Source organism: Triticum dicoccoides, chromosome 6B (genome assembly GCF_002162155.2).
Source record: "Triticum dicoccoides isolate Atlit2015 ecotype Zavitan chromosome 6B, WEW_v2.0, whole genome shotgun sequence".
Taxonomy (NCBI): Eukaryota; Viridiplantae; Streptophyta; class Magnoliopsida; order Poales; family Poaceae; genus Triticum; species Triticum dicoccoides.
Window position 1 is genome coordinate 196,430,209 of NC_041391.1, and position 26,032 is coordinate 196,456,240.

The window sequence follows — 26,032 nt, forward strand, 5'->3', positions numbered from 1 at the left end:
GAGTGTACAACACCATCATGTACAAGGCAGTGCACATGACATACGAAGTGTCCCGGAACCAGCATAGCCAAGGGTTCTTTAAGACACAACGAGACCACTGTAAAAACGACCATCGAAAGGCGGACCACTAGACGTCGAACCCCAATCTCATATCATGCATCTTTCGAAAAGATATTCTAGGAGCTACTTGAATTACCACCTATAAACTCCCGAAACTTTCTGGTTATGCAATCTGGTGTTTGGGATACAGGGGAAACAATATATCTCACCCAAACTAACAATTCCTACATCTAGCTGTATCCATCCGTCAACACATAACCAAGAAAACTCCGGAAATCGTGTACCTCAACCTTCGAAAAGCATCCGTTAGACGAGTTATGGCAATACTCCCGAACTCCCCAGTACTGGGTGACGTTGAGGTTATCTCACCAACAACTGCATAAAAGATATTTTTGATGTCGGGAAAACTCAGGTATTCCAGAACTGCAACGATAAAATTGTGACGACAACACCTCGGAGCTCAACTCCCCGGGTCAAAGCCACATAATAGACAGGAGGCACCAACAACAATGTTCTTGTCACAAAACCATCGGAATGATTCCAAGATACCCACGTGATCCTAAAAAAAATTAGTGAAATTTGAGGAGAGGAAAGACAAAACATCTACGTCAGGAGACCTCACCAGAGCGACGAAGGGGGCTGAGGAGTCAAAGAATCCTACTCTCCGATATATATAATCCTAAGACTCAAAATAGTTTTATTCTAGACTCAACAACGGCCAACAAACAAGGGGGCACCTATGGTCAGTCGAGGCTCTGATACCAACTTGTCACGCCCAATATGCGACCCTATCCAAAAGGAACTCGAAGGTCCCACCAAGGATAGACCTGCATATTGAAACGCTTTTGCAAGGTGGATATCATTACATCAACATTACATAATAGATGGGGATACATACATAAGGCATACAATGCCACATGAATACAACATCACAATACATAAGAGCATCATCCGACTACGGATGAATCACAAACAGAAACTCAAACGACATCAACCCTGCTAGCCCAGGCTGCCGACCTAGAACCTATCCCCTGATCGAAGAAGCAGAAGAAGAACTCAACGCAAGCAAGCATCGCTCTCGCATCATGATCATCGCATAACCTGTACCTGCAACTGTTGTTGTAGTAATCTGTGAGCCACGAGGACTCAGCAATCCCATTACCATGGGTATCAAGACTAGCAAAGCTTAAAGGGGAAGGAAGGGGTAAAGTGGTGAGGCTGCAGCAGCGGCTAAGCATGATATGGTGGCTAACATACGCAAATAAGAGCGAGAAGAGAGCAAGCGGAACGGTCGTCAACTAGTAATGACCAAGAAGTGATCCTGAACTCCTACTTACGTCAAACATAACCCAGAAACCGTGTTCACTTCCCGGACTCTGCCGAGAAGAGACCATCACGGCTACACATGCGGTTGATGCGTTTTAATTCGGATCTGGTGTCAAGTTATCTACAACCGAACATTAACAAATTCCCATCTGCCTATAACCGCAGGCACGGCTTTCGAAAGATTATACCCTGCAGGGGTGTCCCAACTTAGCCCATGACAAGCTCTCGTGATCAACGAAGGAATAGACCTTCTCCCAGGAAGACCCGATCAGACTCGGAATCCCAGTTTACAAGACATTTCGACAATGGTAAAATAAGACCAGCAAGACCGCCCGATGCGCCGACAATCCCGATAGGAGTTGCACATATCTCGTTCTCAGGGCAACACCGGATGAGACAGGCTACGAGTAAAACCAGACTTCAAGTTTCCCCGAGGTGGCCCCGCAGGCGGCTCGGTTCGGACCAACACTTAGACAAGCACTGGCCCGGGGGGGCTAAAATAAAGATGACCCTCGGGATGCGCGACTCCCAAGGGAAAAAGGGCTAGGTGAGGCAAATGGTAAAACCAAGGTTGGGCCTTGATGGAGGAGTTTTATTCAAAGCGAACTGTCAAGGGGGTCCCATAAATCACCCGACCGCGTAAGGAACGCAAAATCCGGGAACATAACACCGGTATGACGGAAACTAGGGCGGCAAGAGTGGAACAAAACACCAGGCAAAAGGCCAAGTCTTCAACCCTTTACCAAGTATATAGATGCATTAATAGTATAAGAGATATTGTGATATCCCAACCAAAATCATGTCCACCATGGAGAAATCTTCAATTTCACCTGCAACTAGCAACGCTATGAGAGGGCTGAGCAAAGCGGTAACATAGCCAAGCAACGGTTTGCATAGGAAAGGTGTCAAAGGTTAGAGGTTCATGGCAATTTGGGATGGCTAGATAAACAGGTGATAGGTAGCGCAGCAAAGCGATAGAACGAAGCAACTAGCATAGCAAAGATAGTAGTGAGATCCAGGGTAGCGGTCATCTTGCCTGAAATCCCGCTAGGATGAAGAACGAGTCCATGAAGAAGACGAACGGGAGTAGTCGAACGAATCCTCACAATCGCAACATTACCGGAACTAAAAAGCAACACCGGAAAGAAACAAACAACATGGTAAACACACAAGCATAATCATGGCATGATGCACAATCGAGTATGATGCATGTCCGGTTTAAAGAGGCATGGCATGGCAAACTGCAACACACAATACTACAAATTAAATGGAGCTCAATATGCAACGAGTTGCATATTGACAAAACACAACATGCAATTATTTAGTTTGATCTCGGTTATGTACCTAACAGTATTAAATGTTATTAGCATGGCAAGGGGGTGAAACATAATGAAACTACCTATCTAGGCAAGTTTAAATGAGGCCGGAAACAACAAACAATAATACTGGAAAATCCCCATGTGCATATTTTAGATTCGGTACTGTTCTGACCTAAACACAATTTTAATGTTGTTAAACAGCAACATAAAGTGCACCATGTTAATCTAGGCATTTTTCCACCTCATTTACATATAAAGTTTATTTAAAACCGAGCTACGGTTATTTAGTTATGAATTAAAGCATTTTAACATGGCATTATGCAAAATAAACACAAACAGCATTTTCAACATATTTAACATGGATGAAAGCAGCAGATTATTAATCTACACAAAATTCTAAGCGATTTACATGTTTAAACCATTTTAATCCGATGCATGGTTTGTGAGTAATTAAATGCATGAATATGGAGGGGTTTTCTGCAATTCTGCCAATTCCTTGGAAAATAGGAAATTCACAAAACAGGAAAAAAACATAACGGGCCGAATCTGGAGGGCTGGGGGCCTCACCCATGGGCTCGGCCCATGTCGGTGTAGGAGGCCTGGCAGGCCGGCTTGGTGGTGAGGCTGGGCTGCAGGGGCACGCTGGACCGAAGTCGAGGACGGCCTAGGCGCGGGGCAGCTCACATCGAGCCTTGGCCCAGGTCGGTGTAGGAGGTGAGGCCGAAAGGGGCGCTGGGCCTGGGGGCGCGCTCAACGCGAGCGCTCCCCTCGCTCGCTCGATGCAGACGAGGCAGAGGCCGCAGCAGGGGACGACCGGAGTTGCGGGGATGGGGATCTCCGGCGCGGAGGTGAAGGACGGAGGGCGGAGACGGCGAGATCCGGCGGCGTCGAGCTCCATGGCGGCGAGGTCCCTGGGCGGCGGCGGCGGCCGCGGCATCCTGCGGGAGAGAGAGAGGGACGGGGTCAGAGAGAGAGGAGGAAACCGGACGGGGGCGGCGCGCAGCTCACCGACGGCAGAGATCCGGCAGTGCTCCGGCAGCCTCGGGCTCGCGGGACGCAGGGCCGGCGACGCGCTCCTGATCCCATCGGGATCGAGCGGGAGGGGCGAGGCGAGCGCCAGGGGCGCGGGCGCTGGCTGCGAGTGGGATGCAGGCTCGAGCGGGCCTCCCAGGGCCCGATCTGGGTCCTGGCGGCCTTGGCGGCGCTGACCGGTGGGGGGAGCGAGGCAGGGACGTGTGGCACGAGGGGATTGGAGGGGAGCTGCGGCTGGCTGAGGTGGCAGCCTAGGAGTGGCTGGAAAGACGTGGCGACGGCGGCGCCAAGTGGCGGAGGCGGGATGGGCCGGTGCGGAAAATGTCGTGGATTTGTCACTGCAGATGTCCTAGTGAAAGGACTTAGTCGTGGAGCCATCGCCACGGGTTTACTTGAAGGGGTTAAAGCGGACACAAAGACATGAGGGTTTTATACTAGTTCGGCCCCTTCAGTGAAGGTAAAGCCTACGTCTAGTTGTGATGGAATTGATGTGGTCTCGATGGCTAGGGAGCAAACAAGCTTCGCCCAGGCTCGAGTTATCGTTGTCTGTCCTGAACCGCCGCCGGGTCGTCCCCTTATATACACGGGTGACGCCCGTCGGTCCATAGAGTCCCAACAGGTTCATACTCGTATCCCGGTTGGTATCTCTCTATTCCTAACTTACAATACAAGTTATACATCAGGTCGGTTTACGGCTACAGATTCTAAACCGACTATAGGCCTTGGGCCTTCATCTGCTTATACCACTAATGAAGTTAACCCGGCCCAAGTAGGCCGGTTTACGCCTAGTGGTAATATCCCCAACATTAGGCCCCAGATTGATTTGAACTGGTTCATGTCAATCCTTCACAAAATCTTGTGTCTTGGACATCTTCTGGTAATTGGTAAACCACCGTGTCGTCATCATTTCTGGTTGCTGTGAACCGGCATGACGTCATCATGAAATTTTATCATTTATAACGCCCTCTTTTAATAATAGCTCCTGGATCCGCGTGCTTGACCTAGCTCTGTTGCCTTATAAATAAGACCGAAGGGTCATTTCTTTCCCTTTCCCTTCGTCCCTTCTTCTTCATCTTCCTCGCGTTGCCAGCCTTGGAGCTCCGCCACCGCCGTCAACCTCTGCCTCGCCTTGGGCCGCTGCATCAACCAGAACGTACCAGAGCATTGCGGCATCTTTCCGCATCTTCTCCATTCCCGGTAAGCTTTCTCCTCCTCTTGCCCTAGATCTGTTCTTAGGGTTCCATGTTCGCGCTGTGTTCATCGCATGCTCATACCTGTTTTCTGACCTTGAATGAATCTGTGAACCCCTGCTGCGTTTAGTAGTAGCCTTTAAGCATCCACCTGTAGTTTCTCATCTAAGTCCATATATTTCTCGCACATGCCCGCTCAATGGTTCACTTCTGTTTCTGCCTTACTCTCCAGAATATTTTCTGTTTTTGTGAGCTCGCTGTAGATCCGCGGCTGTGATAAGATCCTGTGAAACTTGTTTCTGCGTGTCTAGTTATCCGTAGATTCAATTTCTTCCGATGCTTAGATCAGGCAGTTTAACTTTATCATAGACAAAAAGTTACCAAACCGGTATATACCATTAGTCCCCTGGTTGAACCGCCAGAGTCCACATGATGCCGCATTATGGAAGACTGGTTTATACGTACTGCCTCCGGTCTACCGTAGTTTAGATCAACACCTTCTTTTATCCAGCATGTTCTTGAACCGGATCACCTATTTCTTGTAGATCTCGCCATGGCCAAACAAGTGTATGAGTGCAATTGGGTTCCTTCTCGCGTCACGGAATCACAGTTGGACGATCTAGTCTTGATCGGCGCTTTAGACAGTAAAGATACGATCCACTGGAGGGTTCCTGGAAATGAATGTCCTCCCACCCCACAGGAAGGAGAGGTTGTGGTCTTCGCAGATCACTTGGCCCGGGGCTTCAAACCGCCCGGTTCTAAATTTTACCGGGATGTGTTAGCCAATTTTCAGCTCCGTCCACAGGATATTGGCCCCAACTCTGTTACCAATCTATGCCACTTTCAAGTGCTCTCTAAGGCATACCTTCAAGAGGAGCCTTCAATTGAGTTGTTTAGAGACCTCTTCCATTTAAACCGTCGCACTGAATTCACCGATGGCCCCAACACTGAATTGGGCGGTATGGCCATTCAAAAGAGGAAGGAGATCACTTATCCCCATGTCAAACTCCACATTCACCCCAAGGAGTGGAATGCAACTTGGTTTTATTGCAAGGATACCTCCCCTGATAATGAAAATCCCTTGCCCGGCTTCCGCCCGAAACGGCTCAGCAACACGCACCCTTTTCCACAAAGACTAAGCGCCAAGGAAAGGATTAAATACGCTCCGCAATTGTCCAAGCTCCGAGCTTTTATGGCCAATGGCTTAACGGGAATAGATCTTGCCTGCTGTTGGATATCATGGAGCATACTGCCTCTGAGCCGACGCTCTAGTTTGATGTGCCAGTATACTGGTAATGTCGATGACCCACTCCGATACACTAAAATCCAACTCCCCGATGATGAAGTCACAGAATCTGTGAAAAAGATGCTGAATGAACCGGAGCACCTCTGTGCTCAAACCGGTCTGCCTCCTTAATGCACCACCAACAAACTGCCAGCGGTAAGATTTTAATTGCTCTATTGTTGAACCGGTTACTGCCTTATCTGTTTGACATTTAATTACTGCTGATACAGGGTGATAATCTGTTTTGGAGCAAAAAGCTTTCGCAAGACAAACCGGAGAAGGCAGGGCAGCCAATCCGGCCCAAGACCAAGGTTATCAAGAAACCAGCTCACAAGAGAAAAACCACCGCTTCATCTGACCTAGCTATTGATGACGATGTGGGTAACCCGGACTTTGAGGTAGAACTTGACTCGCTTGGCTTATTTTTTACACGCCTTATTGATGATGATGCTTGTCAGGACGACGCTGAAGCCAGTAATGCGGAATTCATTGAGGTAACTATTCTCTCTTCCGATTCAGAAATCTTGCCTTTGCCAAAATTTCGACGGGCAAACCAGAAAGTTAAATTTTCTCATCCTCTTGCTTATCGGGATCCTAAATTTCTTATGAAGACACAGCAACATGAAGCTCGCCGCACAACCCGGCACAGTGGCCAGGTAGTTACCTCCACCGGTTTACCAAACAGTCCGGCTCGAAAATGCCGCTCCGAGGTCTCTGACCTTTTCATTGGTTTAAATCCTAAAGCGGGTTTCTTCCGTCAAAGTCTTAACCCATCCGACTCCGATTATCAGGTTACTTCTCATTCATCTTCTGGTGAATCGTCGGCTACTCAGCTGCCACCGTTAAAAACGGTACTTGGGTAAGCTAAGATGAACATATGCTTCCAGTACACTATGTAATGGCTTATGCTTTTCCTTGACTCTTTGATTTTCTTTCAGGGACAAACCTAAACCGAGCAAGAAAGCCCGCCTGGATAAAGCGGCTGAAGAAGATGTGGCCCCAGAACATGACCAAGCGCCGGATCGTGAAATGTTTACTTCTGAAGATATCCCCAATGATCCTCCTTTGCAAGACGACGTTATTCCCGAAGAAGGGCTTATTAATACTCCAGCCTCTGCTGATCCGCCTGCCAGCACCATCCAGATTGAGAAATCCCACACTCCTGCTGACCAAACGGCCGCGCCAACACAAACTGGCAAGTCCAAAGATGATGATGTTGTGATTACCGGTGTGGGCTACTCTGAACCCGGGTATCCTGTCACCCTTACCAAGCACACCATCAAAGAGGATTTTTCCGCTTTGAACAAAGAAAAATGGGATGTTGAACTAGAGACATATGCTGCTCTGAGTGCCCAAGATCTTCACTCCGGCTATTTAAACCGGCTTTACACTAGCCGTGACTGTGAAGCTGGTCTGGTCAAAATGATGAGGGATAAATTTGAGGTAACTTACTTCTTTCCTTGCTGCCATTACCTCCATCCTTCTAGCCCCCAAGGGCCGGTTTGTAACGTTAGTCAAACCGGGACTTTGATCTTGATCAAATAGCCATTAGCCCCCAAGTGCCAAGTTGAATACTTGTATTGAGCTTGGGACTTTGTAATCGAGTAATATATAAAAATTGAAGGTGCATTAGCCCCCAAGTGTCAGGCATATAACTTTGTTATGTGGTTGATACTTCAATTTCTTGGATCGCCTATGCAAAGCTTAAACGTTGTCTGTATGCAGGCTGAGGTGAAAATCAAGGAGGACCGGATTGCCGATTTACAGGAGGCCTTGAAAACCCAGCAGGCTGAAACAGATAAGGCAAAGCAAGAATTAACCAGCGCCTTGAGCACTGCTGAACGGCTGAAAGAAGGCTTCAAGAAAGAGCGGGCTGACTGGGCCACTGAGAAGGCCGGTTTAACCAAAAGGGCGGAAAATGCTGAAGCTGCCCTTAAACCGGTGGTGGATGAACTGACGGCCGTACAGCGGCAAATACACTCCATGACTGCTGCAATATTTGGTAAGCTCCTTGTAACTTCTGTGATAATTTGAACCTGCTGTAGCATAAATCCGGTTTGAGATCATTCCAATCTTGTTGTAGGCACACGTATTGGGCACTTAGGAAATGATGTGCGGAAGAAATTGAAAGCTGCCTACACCTTGGTGGAACAATTGTATACCGGAGCCCAACGGATCATCACCACAGCTTCTCACAACAACCCGGCGCCCTCTTTAATCCAGGACACTCTTAGCAAGTTGTCAATGCTTCCAGCCCGGATTGAGGAGCTGAAAAAATCTACTGCTCGAACCGGAGCTATTAACGCTTTGATCCGGGCAAAGGCATGGGTGCCAGATTTCGACCCTGTGGAAGCATCTCAAGGCTATCCCAGCCTGAAGGAAGATGGCTCTGAATTTAACGAAGAGGATTTAAGGGCAATAAACCGTGCAGTGCGCCCTCTGGCTTGTCAGCTAGCTGAAGAGGCAGACTTGACGCATTATCAAGCACAATACAATGACCAGAACAAGCGAGTGCCTGCCCCAACTCCTGAAGCGGAGAATCTGATCCCTCCAATCCGTAAGCACACTTACGCTCCTGATATTGAACCGTCTTCCCTAATACATGAAGAGGCTGTTTTCCAAGCTTTAATGGGAATCGACTGGACCACTGTTGATTTCCAGCCAATGGGTAGAGACGAGGAAGCTGAAGTGGCGGATGATGAGGAGCAGGCTTGAACCGGAAGCCGGTTTGGATAGCTGTCTTTGGCATCTTTCCAAAAGAACAATGATCTTATTTGGGCACCGTGCTGCCTTGTAATAGAATAGTTAATACTTCTGCCTTGAATATTCCTTCGCGCATAAGTACTGAAGCTTTTGTTTGAAAAACTTCAATTCATATTTCCTGCCATGTCTGGGCATGAAGCTGGCTTAGCCAAGCTTGAAGCGGAGGTTTTATAAACCATTACCGTCAATAAGGGGGGAGAAAAACAGCTCCCGTAAAAAGGTAAACCGGGCATACTTCTCCGGATTAAAGGGGAATAAAATCCATCAGCTGAACCGAAAAAAGGGGTGTTTGCTGACACAAAAGAAATCCAACAAAAACAAAGAACAAACAAACCATGAAAATAACATGGAAGCAAAGGCAATGATAAAACCCATTTGTAAAAATATGCTATACTGAGCTGATCAGATGGTATTACCATGGTCGGACAGGACCAAGCCCCCAATAGGAGTGACAATGATTCAAGTCAGCCAGGTCCCCAAATGATTCGTGGCATATATGCCAGATCAAGAGGCGTGGCAATGGTTCGGGTTCGACCAAGCCCCCAAGTGATTTTGTGGCCTTAGGCCGACCAAGAGGCGTGACTGGTTCAGACTTGACCATGTCCCCAAGTGATCTGGTGGCTGTCGCCTATCAAAAGGTGTCGCGTTGGTTCAGACACGACCAAGGCCCCCAGTGATATATAAAAAGTAAATGTCAAGGGGTAAACCGGAGTCCGCTTTAAAAGCAGAACCACTCCATGTAACCACGCATGATAAGAAAGACAGAGACCCCGCTTTAGCTGAGGCTCCAGTTTTATTATATCAAAGATAATATATACACTGTCATGATATGTACATAGATAGAGCCGATGGCTCAAGTGTAGTAAGGCCGAAGGTGAGCTATATTCCACGGCCTGTTGGTCTCCTCGTCTGATGTACGTGAGTCTTTATGCTCTCGAATATCAATCAGATAATACGACCCGTTGTGCAGATTCTTGCTGACCACGAAAGGTCCCTCCCAAGGTGGGGATAACTTGTGCATATCTGTTTGGTCTTGGATGAGCCGAAGCACCAAATCTCCTTCTTGAAAAGTTCTGGTTCTAACCCGGCGACTGTGATAGCGACGAAGATCTTGTTGGTAAATTGCCGAACGGGCAGCTGCTACATCACGCTCCTCGTCCAATAGGTCCAAAGCGTCTTGCCGGGCTGTCTCATTGTCTGCTTCAACATAAGCTGCCACTCGAGGCGAATCATGCCAGATATCACTAGGGAGAACTGCCACCGCTCCGTAGACCATAAAAAATGGCGTGTATCCTGTGGATCGGTTTGGCGTAGTATTGATACTCCATAGCTCTTCAACCCAACATCCTGGTGTTCTTTGCAATGGGACCATAAGCCGGGGTTTGATGCCTCGCTATATCTCTTGATTAGCTCGTTCTGCTTGTCCATTGGACTGGGGGTGTGCCACTGACGACACGTCAAGCCGGATATGCTCATGTTCACAGAACTCCCTCACAGCGCCCTTAGATAAATTGGTACCATTGTCAGTAATAGTGTTGTGTGGAAAACCAAACCGGAAAATCACCTTCTTGATGAACTGCACCGCTGTTGCTGCATCACACTTGCTGACAGGCTCCGCTTCAACCCACTTGGTAAATTTGTCAACTGCCACCAAAAGGTGGGTTTTCTTATCCTTGGATCTTTTAAAAGGTCCAACCATATCCAGCCCCCAAGTTGCAAACGGCCACGTTATTGGGATCATCCTCAATTCTTGAGCCGGCACATGAGCACGCCTTGAAAATTTCTGACATCCATCACACCGTTTAACCAAGTCCTCCGCGTCAGCATGCGCTGTCAACCAGTAGAACCCGTGACGAAACGCCTTTGCCACCAGAGACTTTGAACCGGCGTGGTGTCCACAATCCCCTTCATGGATTTCTCTTAAGATTTCACAGCCTTCCTCAGGAGAAACACAACGTTGAAATGCCCCTGATACACTGCAATGATGTAATTCACCATTGACAATCGTCATAGACTTGGATCGCCGGACTATCTGCCTGGCTAGAATCTCATCCTCTGGTAACTCCACCCGGCTCATGTACGCAAGATAAGGAACTGTCCAATCCGGAATAACATGCAGAGCTGCCACCAATTGAGCCTCTGGATCAGGAATAGCCAAATCCGCTTCACCTGGGAGCTTGACTGACGGGTTGTGCAACACATCCAAAAAGACGTTAGGCGGGACCGGTTTACGCTGAGAGCCCAACCGGCTTAAAGCATCCGCCGCTTCATTCCTCTGACGGTCCACATGATCCACTTGATAACCCTTGAAACAACCCGCAATATTATCCACTTCCCGACGATATGCAGCCATGAGCGGGTCCTTAGAATCCCAAGTGCCAGACACCTGTTGAGCCACTAGGTCCGAGTCACCAAAGCACTTAACCCGACTTAAATTCATCTCTTTAGCCATCCGGAGACCATGGAGCAAGGCTTCGTATTCGGCTGCATTATTAGTACAAGGGAACATTAAGCGGAGAACATAACAAAACTTATCACCTCGTGGGGAAGTTAATATGACTCCAGCCCCCGAGCCTTCCAATTGCCTGGATCCGTCAAAATGAATAGTCCAATATGTGTGATCCGGCTTCTCCTCTGGTGCTTGTAACTCCGTCCAGTCATTGATGAAATCAACAAGTGCTTGAGACTTCACTGCCGTCCGAGGCACATACTTCAGTCCGTGTGGCCCAAGCTCTATAGCCCACTTGGCAATCCGGCCAGTCGCCTCCCGGTTCTGTATAATATCACCCAAGGGAGCTGAACTGACCACTGTGATGGGGTGCCCTTGAAAATACTGCTTCAACTTCCAACTGGCCATAAAAACACCATAGACCAGCTTCTGCCAATGCGGATATCTTTGCTTGGATTCAATAAGCACCTCGCTGATATAATAAACCGGCTGCTGAACCGGATATTCCTTGCCTGCCTCTTTGCGTTCCACCACAATAGCCACGCTAACTGCCCGAGCATTGGCCGCTACGTATAATAACAGTGGCTCCTTGTCGACCGGAGCTGCAAGAACAGGCGGATTGGCTAACTGCCGCTTCAGGTCCTCAAATGCTTCATCAGCAGCCGGAGTCCAAATGAAATGGTCTGTCTTCCTCAGCATTTGGTACAAAGGAATGGCCTTCTCTCCGAGGCGGCTGATAAACCGGCTTAGTGCGGCGATTCGGCCCGCCAAGCGCTAAACATCATTGATGCACTTTGGTTTAGCCAAGGAGGTGATAGCTGCAATCTTCTCTGGATTAGCCTCAATTCCTCTATTAGACACCAGGAAACCCAGTAACTTGCCTGCCGGAACAGCAAAGACACACTTGGCCGGATTAAGCATCATCTTGTAAACCCGCAAGTTGTCAAAGGTTTCCTTCAAGTCATCCACCAGCGTCTCCTTCTGCCTTGATTTTACTACAATATCATCCACATAGGCGTGCACATTGCGGCCAATCTGTTTATGCGGGCAATTCTGTACACACCGTTGGTAGGTGGCTTGGGCACTCTTGAGTCCGAAGGGCATAGACACATAGCAGAAGGCTCCAAAGGGCGTAATAAACGTTGTTTTCTCCTGGTCCTTAACCGCCATTTTGATCTGATGATATCCAGAGTATGCATCCAAAAAACTCAAACGCTCACAACCCGCCGTGGCATCAATGATCTGGTCAATGCGGGGGAGGGCAAAAGGATCCGCTGGACAGGCCCTGTTAAGATCTGTGTAATCCACACACATACGCCAAGTGCCATTTTTCTTAAGAACCAGCACCGGATTAGCAAGCCACTCTGGATGGAACACCTCAATGATAAAGCCAGCTGCCAAAAGCCTGGCCACTTCCTCTCCAATGGCCTTTCACTTTTCTTCGTTAAATCGGTGGAGGAATTGTTTCACCGGTTTATGCTTAGGATCCACATTAAGAGTGTGCTCAGCGAGTTCCCTCGGTACACTTGGCATGTCGGATGGCTTCCATGCGAAGATGTCCCGATTCTCATGGATGAACTCGATGAGCGCGCTTTCCTATTTGGGATCCAAATTAGTACTGACAGTGAACTGCTTGGATGAATCGCCGGGCACGAAGTCAACAAGCTTGGTCTCAGCTGCCGATTTGAACTTCAGATCTGAATCATGCTCTGTAGTTGGCTTCTTCAAAGGAGTCATATCCGCCGGATCGACATTGTCCTTATAATACTTCAACTCCTCCGTGGCACAGACCGACTCTGCATAAGCCGCATCACCTTCCTCACATTCCAAAGCGACCCTACGGCTCCCCTGAACCGTTATTGTCCCCTTGTAACCCGGCATCTTGAGCTGCAAGTAGATATAACAAGGCCGCGCCATGAACTTGGCGTAAGCCGGCCGGCCAAACAAGGCATGATACGGGCTCCGGATCTTCACCACCTCAAATGTTAGTTTTTCCGACCGGGAGTCGTACTCGTCCCCAAAAGCCACATCCAGGGCTATCTTACCAACAGGATATGCAGATTTGCCAGGCACCACACCATGGAACACCGTATTCGACGGTCTGAGATCTTTGTCTGTTAAACCCATGCGGCGGAATGTCTCATAGTACTGTATGTTAATACTGCTTCCTCCATCCATGAGTACCTTGGTGAATTTATAACCCCCCCACCTGAGGATCTACCACTAATGCTAGCTGGCCCGGATTATCAACCCGGGGCGGGTGATCCTCTCTGCTCCACATGATAGGCTGCTCCGACCAGCGCAAGTAACGTGGTAAGGCCGGTTCAACAGAATTCACCGCTCGCTTGTGGAGTTTTCGGTCGCGTTTATCCAAACTAGTTGTGAAAACATGATATTGCCCATTGTTCAATTGTTTTGGCTGGCTCTGATAACCCGACTGCTGCTGCTGCTGCTGCTGGCTGTTCTGATTATTCTGGTGATTGTGATCGCCCTGATTGCGACCTGAACCGGAAGCTCCATCGTGATCCGGCCCGTGGAAACCGGACCCTGAACCGCCACCTGATCCGTGATCATACCGGAAGGCATTAGAGTTTTTGAACTCCTGCATGATATAACAATCTTTCCAAAGGTGGTTAGCCGGCGCCTCCTTCGTCCCGTGCTTCGGGCAAGGCTGATTCAGCAAATAATTCAAACGGCTTGCGTTAGGATTGGGAGCCCCATTACGATTTGCCTCTTTACCTCTGCCCCGCTGCCCCCTGTCCTGTGCATTAGTGTTGGCCACAAAGTCCATGCTGCCATCCACCTTGCGCTTGCCTCCGTTTCCATGACCCGCCGGTTTATACTGCTGCTGTTTGGAGTTGCTATTCTTCCTTCCCTTCCCTGCTTCATCATCATCAGTCTCAGGATCCTTGGTACTGTCCGAATCAGCATACTCCACTAGAGCGGCCATGAGGGTTCCCATGTCATTACAGAACCGCTTCATGCGTCCCAATTTCAATTTTAAGGGCTCAAACCGGCAGTTGCCTTCCAGGGTTAAGATCGCAGAGTCAGCATTGATCCTGTCGGACGAGTGCAAAATTTCCGAAACGTGGCGCACCCAATGGGTCGTTGATTCTCCTTCCCCCTGGACACAAGCCGCCAGGTCTACTATGGATTTGGGCTGCTTACACGTATCCTTGAAATTCTGGATAAACCGGGCCCGCAACTGGGCCCATGAGCCGACAGAATTGGGCGGTAGGCTCTTCAACCAGGTACGCGCCGTGCCTTCAAGCATCATGGTGAAGTATTTTGCACATGCGGTCTCATCCACGTCTAACATCTCCATGGCCATCTCATAACTCTCTATCCACGCTTCAGGGGATAAATCAGCGGTGTAACTCGGCACCTTGCGTGGACCCTTGAAATCTTTGGGCAGGCGCACATTGCGTAAAGCGGGGATTAAACAAGGCACTCCCAAAGCGGATGCGACTCCTGGTCCGGTGAAGGTGGTAGGGCGAACCGGTGTAAGTTGATCCGCATCATCCTGCGCTGCTAACTCGGCTTCCCTCCGTGCCCGGGCCCGGTCCCCACATCCTGAGCATCGCGAACACCGCCTACCGGGCTATTGCCATAGGCTGCTTCACGGCCTCGCACATTGCTCGATATGGCCGGTTCATCCATGCGCCTACTATAGCTCCGGCTTGGACGGGGCGTAGAGTGAATCCGATCACGGCTGTACGAGTATGCTTCCTGCTGAATTAGCGCGGTCCGGAGAAGATCCTTAACCCGGCGCGTCTCTATCGCTTGCGGAGAGTCCCCTTCGACTGGGATAGCCTCTAATCGCGCGGCAGCTGCAACAAGGTTGTCCATAGGATTAGAATAATGACCTGGGGGCGTCTGGACCGGCGGAAAATTCACAATGTTCTGCTGAGGAGGTTCCATCAGGCGAGGTTGGACCGTCCCCCCTGGTCCTGGTGCCTCAATCCGGTTTCTCTCCAGTCGCCGCGGCGGATTACTGGGTCCAGCTCCTGGAGTGTGAAAGAGATTCCGGGGATCAAACCCTAATGGCAGGCGTGACCTATGATTCCGCTTTAAGACCTCCTGTTATGCGTTCTGGTCAAGCATGAGTTTATAAGCCTGGGCGTCCAAGGCGGCCCGCTCTGCGGCCATCCTATCTTTTTCTGCGGCCAGATCTGCTTTGGCTTGCATGATCTGCTCTCTCACCTTTGCAATTTCTGTATTATGGGCCTCCTGATCCGCCGGATTGTCCTCTGCCATGAGCGCGGCTAGTGTATCAAATAGATCAGATAGAACTTGAACCGGCGGGCGCACAAGGCCTCCTGCCCCTGCTGATCCGGAGAGCATTGCTGCGGCGGTCGAAGAGTGATTTGCCGCCTGTGTGCCGGCCATGAATATTCCAACCCGGTTGACCTGGCCTGGGGGTCCGGAATACTGTCGCCATTGGAACAGCCCCTAACTTGGTCGTCTTGTAACTGGTATAGTGATTCGGTCTCTCCGGTCGAGGACTCGTCGCCGGAATAGACGACGGCCTCGCTACCGTGTTCTGACTCGTCCTCATGCCCACCTCCGTGGATGACTCCAACGAAGGCACGCTTCACGGCCGGTTTAGCCTGGGTAGATCTCGCACGCTGAGCCGTCTCGACAAGGTTGATGCAGATGTCCGGCTCAGGCCCCGGCTCACCGATATTACCGATGAAAACGTGTAGGCCACCAAAGGGAACCCGGTACCCGTACTCAATCGAATCGGCCTCGGGACCCCATCCTGCGTCGTCGATGTAGATCTTGCCACGACGACTCTTGGTCATCTAGCCCACAACATAGCCTTCGAGTTCTTTGAGCTTGCCCTCCAAGATCGTCAAACCATCGTGCGATAGCCCCACGGTGGGTGCCAACTGTCGTGGATTTGTCATGGCAGATGTCCTAGTGAAAGGACTTAGTCGTGGAGCCATCGCCACGGGTTTACTTGAAGGGGTTAAAGCGGACACAAAGACACGAGGGTTTTATACTAGTTCGGCCCCTTCGGTGAAGGTAAAGCCTACGTCTAGTTGTGATGGAATTGATGTGATCTCGATGGCTAGGGAGCAAACAAGCTTCGCCCAGGCTCGAGTTATCATTGTCTGTCCTGAACCGCCGCCGGGTCGTCCCCTTATATACACGGGTGACGCCCGTCGGTCCATAGAGTCCCAACCGGTTCATACTCGTATCCCGGTTGGTATCTCTCTATTCCTAACTTACAATACAAGTTATACATCAGGTCGGTTTACGGCTACAGATTCTAAACCGACTATAGGCCTTGGGCCTTCATCTGCTTATACCACTAATGAAGTTAACCCGGCCCAAGTAGGCCGGTTTACGCCTAGTGGTAATATCCCCAACAGAAAATGAGGAGAAGGTGGGAGGTGGCGGCTGCGGGAGGTTAGGGGAGGCTAGGGGCTAGGGTTGCCCAATTTAGGAAGGAGGGGTGTTTATATAGGGGTAAGGCTAGGGTTAGGGGGGTTTTGGAGGGGTTTCGGACCCTCGGGTCTCGATCTGGCGGCTCCAGACGCGAGGGGGGGGTATGTTGGACCTAGGGGGCTGTGTAGAATGCCTTGGGCTGACAAGAGAGGGATGAAGTGCGGCCCGGCACGGTTTCTGGATACCGAAAACGCCCGACGTATATACCGACTATATCGCGGTTATATATTTAACGGTTGGGCAGTCAAACGAACTCCGAATGCGATGAAACTTGGCAGGCGCTCCGTCTACACTATAATAAGACTGCACGACAAGTTGCAACCCATTCCGAGAACATTTTTATGCCACTTATAAAATAATATTTTAGAGGTGCCGCGGGCGCGTGCGAGTGTGGTCGGGCTTAGAACGGACAACGGAGAGAACCGGCGGAACCCGAACGGATGCAAGTTTTTGAAAAACATGCAGATGAGTTGCAGATGAAGTGCAGATGATGACATGAGATGAGATGCATAACAAGAACAAAATGCAAAACAACAGACAAAAACCCAACCACGGAGGAAATAATAAATCACATAGCCAGAAATGGCAAGAGTCGGAGTTACGAATATGGAAAATTGTATCCGGGGCGTTACAATTCCATAGATAATCTGACTACTTTTTATGTTTTCATGAATCCCACATACTGCAGAGCATCATAATGATTATGAGCTTGCGCGCATAAAAAGAATAAAGCAGAACAATGCCATGGTTGTCAAACTTGGCATTAAGGGACTGAAATCAAGTCTAGATGCAATGCAAAGCAAACGCTCTCCACCTACAGATTCTTGCTCAAAATATGATCCTTACAATGATTCTGAGCTAGAGGGAGACCTAAGTCAATGTAGCTCCCTAGTGGAGGAGTCAGAGGCAGATGCCCTATCTTATTCACCCATCAAGGTGCTTGCTCTAACTTTCCAAGGTTATATTGGTCGCACATATCTTGCAACTGATGCTTTGCATTGCTTCTGCTTTGTGGCACTACCATTAGCTTAGTTTACGCATCATGTATGTTAATACGCCTTGCCTATCCATTTTCAGTACATATTCCATTTGTCATCATACCATATTTATCCATTCAAATGATGTTCTTGTGTATCAGACGTTCAAAAGGAAGAGGGCGATTGCTGATCATGGAGGAGCACGAGCAAAGTATTTGGAAAAGGTAGTGACACCTGATAAATCAAATAGCCCATTAGGTATAGTTGCAATATCACCTGACCCAAAAAACACGGCCCCAACTCTAGCAGACTCTAGCCCTACTACATTGGTCATCTCTGATGCCCCAACTCAGCAGACCCCAACTGCCAGAAACAATATGATGATGCCAGTTGACATACCGCCAGCTCTACGATGCAAAACCCCCATTCCATCAAAGAGTACACCAAATCCAGTTGCCAAATCTCTTTTCAAAAGAGAGAGAGCCCCAATTACAGAAAATAGGACCCATGTTCCATTTCTTCCGAGTTTAGAAGACGAAACTTATATTGTTGTCGGGGACTTTGTGCGCATCTTTCCTTCATGGAAAGATTATACCACAGACACAAAACATTTCCAGTCTTCCTCCGCAACTTATGCGTAAGTAATGTACTAATGTTATTCATGGTAATTACTGCATTGTTTTTGCTGACAGAAGACACAAGATTTCATTCTTTTAAATAGGCGAGGACCAAACTGGATTGTCAAGACGAGCAAGGGTTGGTTGCACTTTTCAAGCACTTGTTGATGAAGTATCGTTCCTACCTAAGGCAAGCGCACTTCGATGACAAGCCTCTAAAAGAAATTTCTGTAAAGTCTTTGGCGCTACATTTATCAGACAGTGACTGGAATAATCTAGTTACACATTGGTCTCGTCTGTAGCGTAAGGTACTGTCTATGATATCACATCACAATTTGAACTACATTTCTGCATGTGCCTTAACGTCTCACTTGTACGAAAACTATTTGCAGAAGAACATTCATTCTCAAGGACCATAGAATCTCGCAACTATACAGCACACTGCATTGCTCTTGTGAGTACCTCTTGCCCTGTATGACCATACTTACTTTCATAGCTGGTTGATTATGTAGCATCACTGCACATGTTAGCCTCGTTATCGTCCATTTGGTGGACATTATAAGATCCGTATGGACTCTTACATAAATTTAGAATCAACCCAATGCTTTTGAAGAGGTTTAGCTCTGCAGTCCTTTTGTAAGAACTGAACATCGTCTATCATTGTACTTACATTAATAGCTACTCCCTCTATCCCATAATATAAGGACGTTTTGTATAGTACACCTGTGTTCAAAACACTTATATTATGGGAAGAGGGATCGGTTCATTGTGTAGCATTCTGAAACTTATCTCCCTCGCCCACCATTTACTAAAAAATATCATATCTATATTTAATCTTACCAAAAAGTTGAATACACAGACAATGTCAGTGCAAAAGTGTGGCCCATTGCTCTTGTCAGTACATTTTGTCCTGTAACATTTGTACTTCCAGGGACTGGTAGTTGATTATGTAGCATCAATCTGCATCTTATCTTCATTATCCTCTATCCCTTCTAGTATTATCATATCTATAATTACTCTCTGCAAAATGTAGACAATAAGCAATGCTTATGAAGAAGATTTTGTGCTGAAATTATTGAGTTATCCTTCCCTTGACATGGAGAAGGGCATTATAAAGCCGGTGTTAACTGTTAATGTAAGTTAGTCCTTCTAAAGCCTTTATCCTCAACTGTTGTTTAATTTGCTCATGCTCCCTATCGTTAACTATTGTTTAGTTTGCTATTTCTATCAAAATGCATGTTCACAACAACCGTAAGTTCCAAGTTTTACTTCTAAAACCAAATTCCTTATTCATACCATGCACATTACTCAGTACTCCCTATATGTATGCTTGTTTTTGTGGATCTATAATCCAGTGTGTGGTGAAGCAGCCCATGTTTGCACCTTGTTATCTCCTGTTTTCTCTTACTGATGTGGCTGATGATATGAACAACATGTCATGCACATTAACAAAAATAGATACAATGATTGTCTTTGCCCTTCACCTATGCTTCTTATGTTGACATAGTAATCCAGTAGTGTGGTGAAGCTCCCCGCATTATGAATAATGCCAAATTATGCTATTGATACTTTGAACTTACTCTTTATTTTCTAATTTGAAATTATGGAATTGTCAGCACAATTATCATCTTTGTTTATACATGTGCAAAACTTAGCATCTCTGTGCTTGTTTCAGGGTGATATGCCTGATGGCATGCACAAGTCTGCTGAAGGTTGTGAGACAAACCCAACATATATTGCAGCAAAGAAGGCAAAACATCTTGAAGATAGCGAGACAACCCCATAGTCTTGTCTTGATGCAGTGTTCAAGTTACTTGAGACTAGCAGTCAGATAAGCCCACAGAATTCGTTATCTGAATCAATTCGACTTCTTCAGTCCCAAGTTCTAGCAGAAAGGCATTCTGCAACTCAACTTCGACTTGAAGGAGAACACTGATAACCCACAAGTGTAGGGGATCGCAACAGCTTTCGAGGGTAAAGTATTCAACCCAAATTTATTGATTCGACACAAGGGGAGCCAAAGAATATTATTGAGTATTAGCAGTTGAGTTGTCAATTCAACCATACCTGGATAACTTAGTATCTCTAGCAAAGTATTTAGTAGCAAAGTAGTATGATAATAATGGTAACAGTGGAAAAAGTAAAGATAATAGTTTTGTAGTAATTGTAACAGTAGCAACGGAAAAGTAAATAAGTGAAACACAAGATGTGAAAAGCTCGTAGGCATTAGATCAGTGATGGATAATTATGTCGAATGTGATTCCTCATGTAATAGTTATAACATAGGGTGACACAGAACTAGCTCCAGTTCATCAATGTAATGTAGGCATGTATTCCGAATATAGTCATACGTGCTTATGGAAAAGAATTTGCATGACATCTTTTCTCCTACCCTCCCGTGGCAGCGGGGTCCTAGTGGAAACTAAGAGATATTAAGGCCACCTTTTAATAGAGAACTGGAACAAAGCATTAGCACATAGTGAATACATGAACTCCTCAAACTACGGTCATCACCAAGAAGTATCCCGATTATTGCCACTTCAGGGTTGTCGGATCATAACACATAATAGGTGACTATAGACTTGCAAGATAGGATCAAGAACTCGCATATATTCATGAAAACATAATAGGTTCAGATCTGAAATCATGGCACTGGGGCCCTAGTGACAAGCATTAAGCAGAGCAAAGTCATACAACATCAATCTCATAACATAGTGGATACTAGGAATAACAAAACTAACTTGATCACATGGTAAATCTCATCCAACCCATCACCGTCCAGCAAGCCTACGATGGAATTACTCATGCATGGCGGTGAGCCTCATGAAATTGGTGATGGAGGATGGTTGATGATGACGACGGTGACGAATCCCCCTCTCCGGAGCCCCGAATGGACTCCAGATCAGCCCTCCTGAGAGAGATTACGGCTTGGCGGCGGCTCCGTATCGTAAAACCATTGTTGAGGAAATCGTTAACTGGTAGCTGCTCGGTTGGCTGACGAGTAGGGGATTAATAGGCTAATCGGCAAGTTAATCGGCCATTTAATCAATTACTCGGGCGATTAATCAGATAATCGGCTACTCGGTGACCCTACGAGTAGGGATTAATCGGCAAGTTAACTGGTTAATCGGATGAATTCTTGAATAGGGCGTAAAACATGATGAAACTTTCTCTCTGATTTTTTTTCTCCGCGAAACGGAATATATGGAGTTGGAGTTGAGGTCGGTGGAGCCTCAGGGGGCCCACAAGACAGGCGGGTGCGCCCCCCACCCTCGTGGACAGGGTGTGGGCCCCTGGTCTTGATTCTTTTGCCAGTATTTTTTATATTTTCCAAAACTTGTCTCCGTGGATCTTCAGGTCATTCCGAGAACTTTTGTTTTCTACACATAAAACAACATCATGGCAGTTTTGCTGAAAATAGTGTCAGTCCGGGTTAGTTTCATTCAAATGATGCAAGTTAGAGTCCAAAACAAGGGAAAAAGTGTTTGGAAAAGTTGATACGTTGGAGACATATCAACTCCCCCAAGCTTAAACCTTTGCTTGTCCTCAAGCAATTCAGTTGATAAACTGAAAGTGATAAAGAAAAACTTTTACAAACACTGTTTGCTCTTGTTGTTGTAAACATGTAAAGCCAGCATTCAGGTTTCAGCAAATATTATGAACTAACCATACTCACAATAACACCTAGGTCTCACAATTACTCATATCAATGGCATAATCAGCTAGCGAGCGATAACAATAAAACTCGGATGACAACACTTTCTCAAAACAACCATAATATGATATAACAAAATGGTATCTTGCTAGCCCTTTCTGAGACCGCAAAACATAAATGCAGAGCACCTTTAAAGATCAAGGACTGACTAAACATTGTAATTCATGGTAAAAGAGATCCAGTCAAGTCATACCCAATATAAACCAATAATAATAAATGCAAATGACAGTGTGCTCTCGAGCGGGTGCTTTTTAATAAGAAGGTGATGACTCAACATAAAAGTAAATACATAGGCCCTTCGTAGAGGGAAGCAGGGATCTGTAGCGGTGCCAGAGCTCGATTTTAAAATAGAGATTGAATAACATTTTCAGCGGCATACTTTCACTGTCAACGCAACAACTATGAGATGGCTGTATCTTCCATACTACATGCATTATAGGAAGTTCCCAAACAGAATGGTAAAAGTTTATACTCCCCCACCACCAACAAGCATCAATCCATGGCTTGCTCAAAACAATGAGTGCCTCCAACTAACAACAGCCCTGGGGGAGTTTTGTTTAATTATTTTGATTTGCTTTGATCTTTTTGGATCATAAGACTGGGCATCCCGGTTACCGGCCCTTTCTAGTGAATGAGGAGCGGAGTCCACTCCTCTTGAGAATAACCCACCTAGCATGGAAGATATAGGCAGCCCTAGTTGAAACATGAGCTGCTAGAGCATACAAAACAGAATTTCATTTGAAGGTTTGGAGTTTGGCACATACAAATTTACTTGGAACGGCAGGTAGATACCGCATATAGGAAGGTATGGTGGACTCATATGGAACAACTTTGGGGTTTATGGAGTTTGGATGCACAAGCAGTATTCCCGCTTAGTACAGGTGAAGGCTAGCAAAAGACTGGGAAGCGACCAACTGAGAGAGCGACAAAAGTCATGAACATGCACTAAAATTAATTCACACCGAGTACAAGCATGAGTAGGATATAATCCACGATGAACATAAATATCATGAAGGCTATGTTGATTTGTTTCAACTACATGCGTGAATGTGTGCCAAGTCGAGTCACTCAATTCATTCAAAGGAGGATACCATCCCATCATACCACATCCATAATCATTTTAATAGCATGTTGGCACGCAAGGTAAACCCATTATAACTCATAGCTAATCAAGCATGGCACAAGCAACTATAATCTCTAAATGTCATTGCAAATATGTTTACTTCATAATAAGCTAAATCAGGAACGATGAACTCATCATATTTACAAAAACAAGAGAGGTCGAGTTCATACCAACTTTTCTCATCTCAATAAGTCCGACATATATCGTCATTATTGCATTTCACTTGCACAACCGAACGATGTGTATAATAATAATAGTGCACGTGCATTGGACTAAGCTGGAATCTGCAAGCATTCAACTCAAGAGAGCAGACAAGCTAATATGGGCTCTAATTAAATAAACAACCATGCAAATGAGAGCCACTAAACATTTTCAATATGGTCTTCTGCTCTCGACCCCCCAAAGGAAAGAAAAGAAAATAGAACTATTTACACGGGAAAGCTCCAAACAAGCAAGAAGAAGAACAAGAAATATTTTTGGGTTTTCATTTTAATTACTACTACAAGCATAGAAATTAAACTAACTAATTTGTTTGGTTTTTCTTAAGGTTTATCAAACACACAAGAAGAAAGCAAGAAAAAGAAATTTAAACTAGCATGGATAATACAATGAAAGAGTATGAGCACCGATGACTAGAATAGTGTGTGAACATGAATGTAAAGTCGGTGAGAAATACGTACTCCCCCAAGCTTAGGCTTTTGGCCTAAGTTGGTCTATTGCCACGGACCGCGGCTACTCTCCCCGGTGTACTGAGGGGTGTAATCAGGATACCACTGGCTGGCCGTCTCCTCCGGATCCCACTGGTAAGATGATGTATGATAAGGGTCCAGTGCAGGTTCTGGTTCAGGCTCAGGTTCTGGAGTGAATGCTTGGCCTCAATGATCATACACCGCTTCCGGCGTGACAAGATAATTAACTGCAGTCAAATCAAACAACAGAGGCGCAGGCAGAATAATAGTCTCATTGTGTTTCTTATTAAATCTCAAGTTATACAGGAGCATCTTATCTTTGTTGCCAACAATAAACTCATGTGCTACCATGCTCTTGTAATCTAAAATTTAAGGAGGTAATATTGCCTCCTCTTTCTCATGGTGCCTAATAGGTATCTCAAAATATTTAGCAAGTCGTGCAGCATAGATACCACCAAAGATGGGGCCTTTTGTACGGTTCAGACTTAGCCGTTTAGCAACAACGACACCCATACTAAAACTGTTATCACCAAACAAGGCATGGTGAAGAATAATAATATCAGGAACATTGAAGTTTCCACTATTTCCACAACCAATCAAGCATCTACTAGCAAATAAGGAAAAGTAGTGTAAAACAGGAAAGTGTATGCTAGAGATTCTCGCATCGGAACCCTTCTTTGGATCCCCTACAGTAATGCTGTTAACAAAGCCATCCACATCTTTACAATGTAGTTCATCTAATTTACCCTCAAAGGGTATCCTACATATTGCACAAAAAAACGTAAAGACATTTCCCTGAATTCGTCATATAAATGAAATGAAACTGAAGGCGGTGACTTCTTAGGATAATAATAAAAGTCTTGCATGAAAGTATTGGTGAGTAAGGGATACTGATCGATCCGGTCGTGGAGGAAATCGGTGAGGCCTGCATTCTCGATCAAAGAATAAAAGTCTTCATAAATTCCAGCTTCTCTCAAGAAATTGTCACAGGGCCATTCACATGGCCGTACTTCCACTATGCGAGGAAGATTATATTTGGCCTTTTCCTTCTCTTTAGCTTGTTTTTCCTGGGAGCCTTGGCTAGAAGAGCCCCTCAAAAATCTCCTTAACATTTTCTGAAAATTTCTGAAATTTTAGTAACTTCAAAATAAAAGTGAATAAAACTAAACAAGATTGGTAGCAACTACTCCTACAAGTGCCTAGAGCCAATATCATGCATTAGAATTACTTGGAACCTCATAAATTTAACATGCAAGCTCAATAACATGGTCACCTATGCAACAAAAATTTGCAATGAATAAAGCACTAGAACAAAAACTAATTGGACCAATGGAGGAGTCACATACCAAGCAACAATCTCCCAAAGCAGTTTTGCGAATGGAGCTTTGAGCATGGAGATCAAAAACCGCAGCAAAATGAGCTAGAACTCGTGCTTGAGCTGGATGGGGATTTTTTTGGGAATAAGATGGAGTGTTTGGGTGCAGGAATAAGTGGAGGGGGCCCACCATGGGCCCACGAGACAGGGGGCACACCCAGGGGGTGTGGGCACGCCCTCCACCCTCGTGGCCAGGTGCTTTCCACCCTGCAGTGTTTTCAGTGCCTAAAATGCTCAAATAATCCATAAAAATCATACTATATTTGCAGGGCATTTGGAGCACTTTTATTTTCAGGATATTTTTTTATTGCACGGAGAAGTCAGAAAACAGACATATAATACTATTTTTGCTTTATTTATTCTAAGTAACAGAAAGTAAAAAGAGGGTATAGAAGGTTGTGCCTTCTAGTTTCATCCATCTCATGATCATCAAAATGAATCCACTAACAAGGTTGATCAAGTCTTGTTAACAAACTCATTCCAAATAACACGGAACCGGAGAAATTTAGAATAACACTAGGTTACCTCATCGGGGATATGAACATCCCCAACAATAAGAATATCATACTTTTTCTTGACAGTGGGAAGAGGAAATTCAAAACCTCCAATAATGATAGTCAGAACTTTTCCAATAGAATTGATGCTATGAACTTGAGAT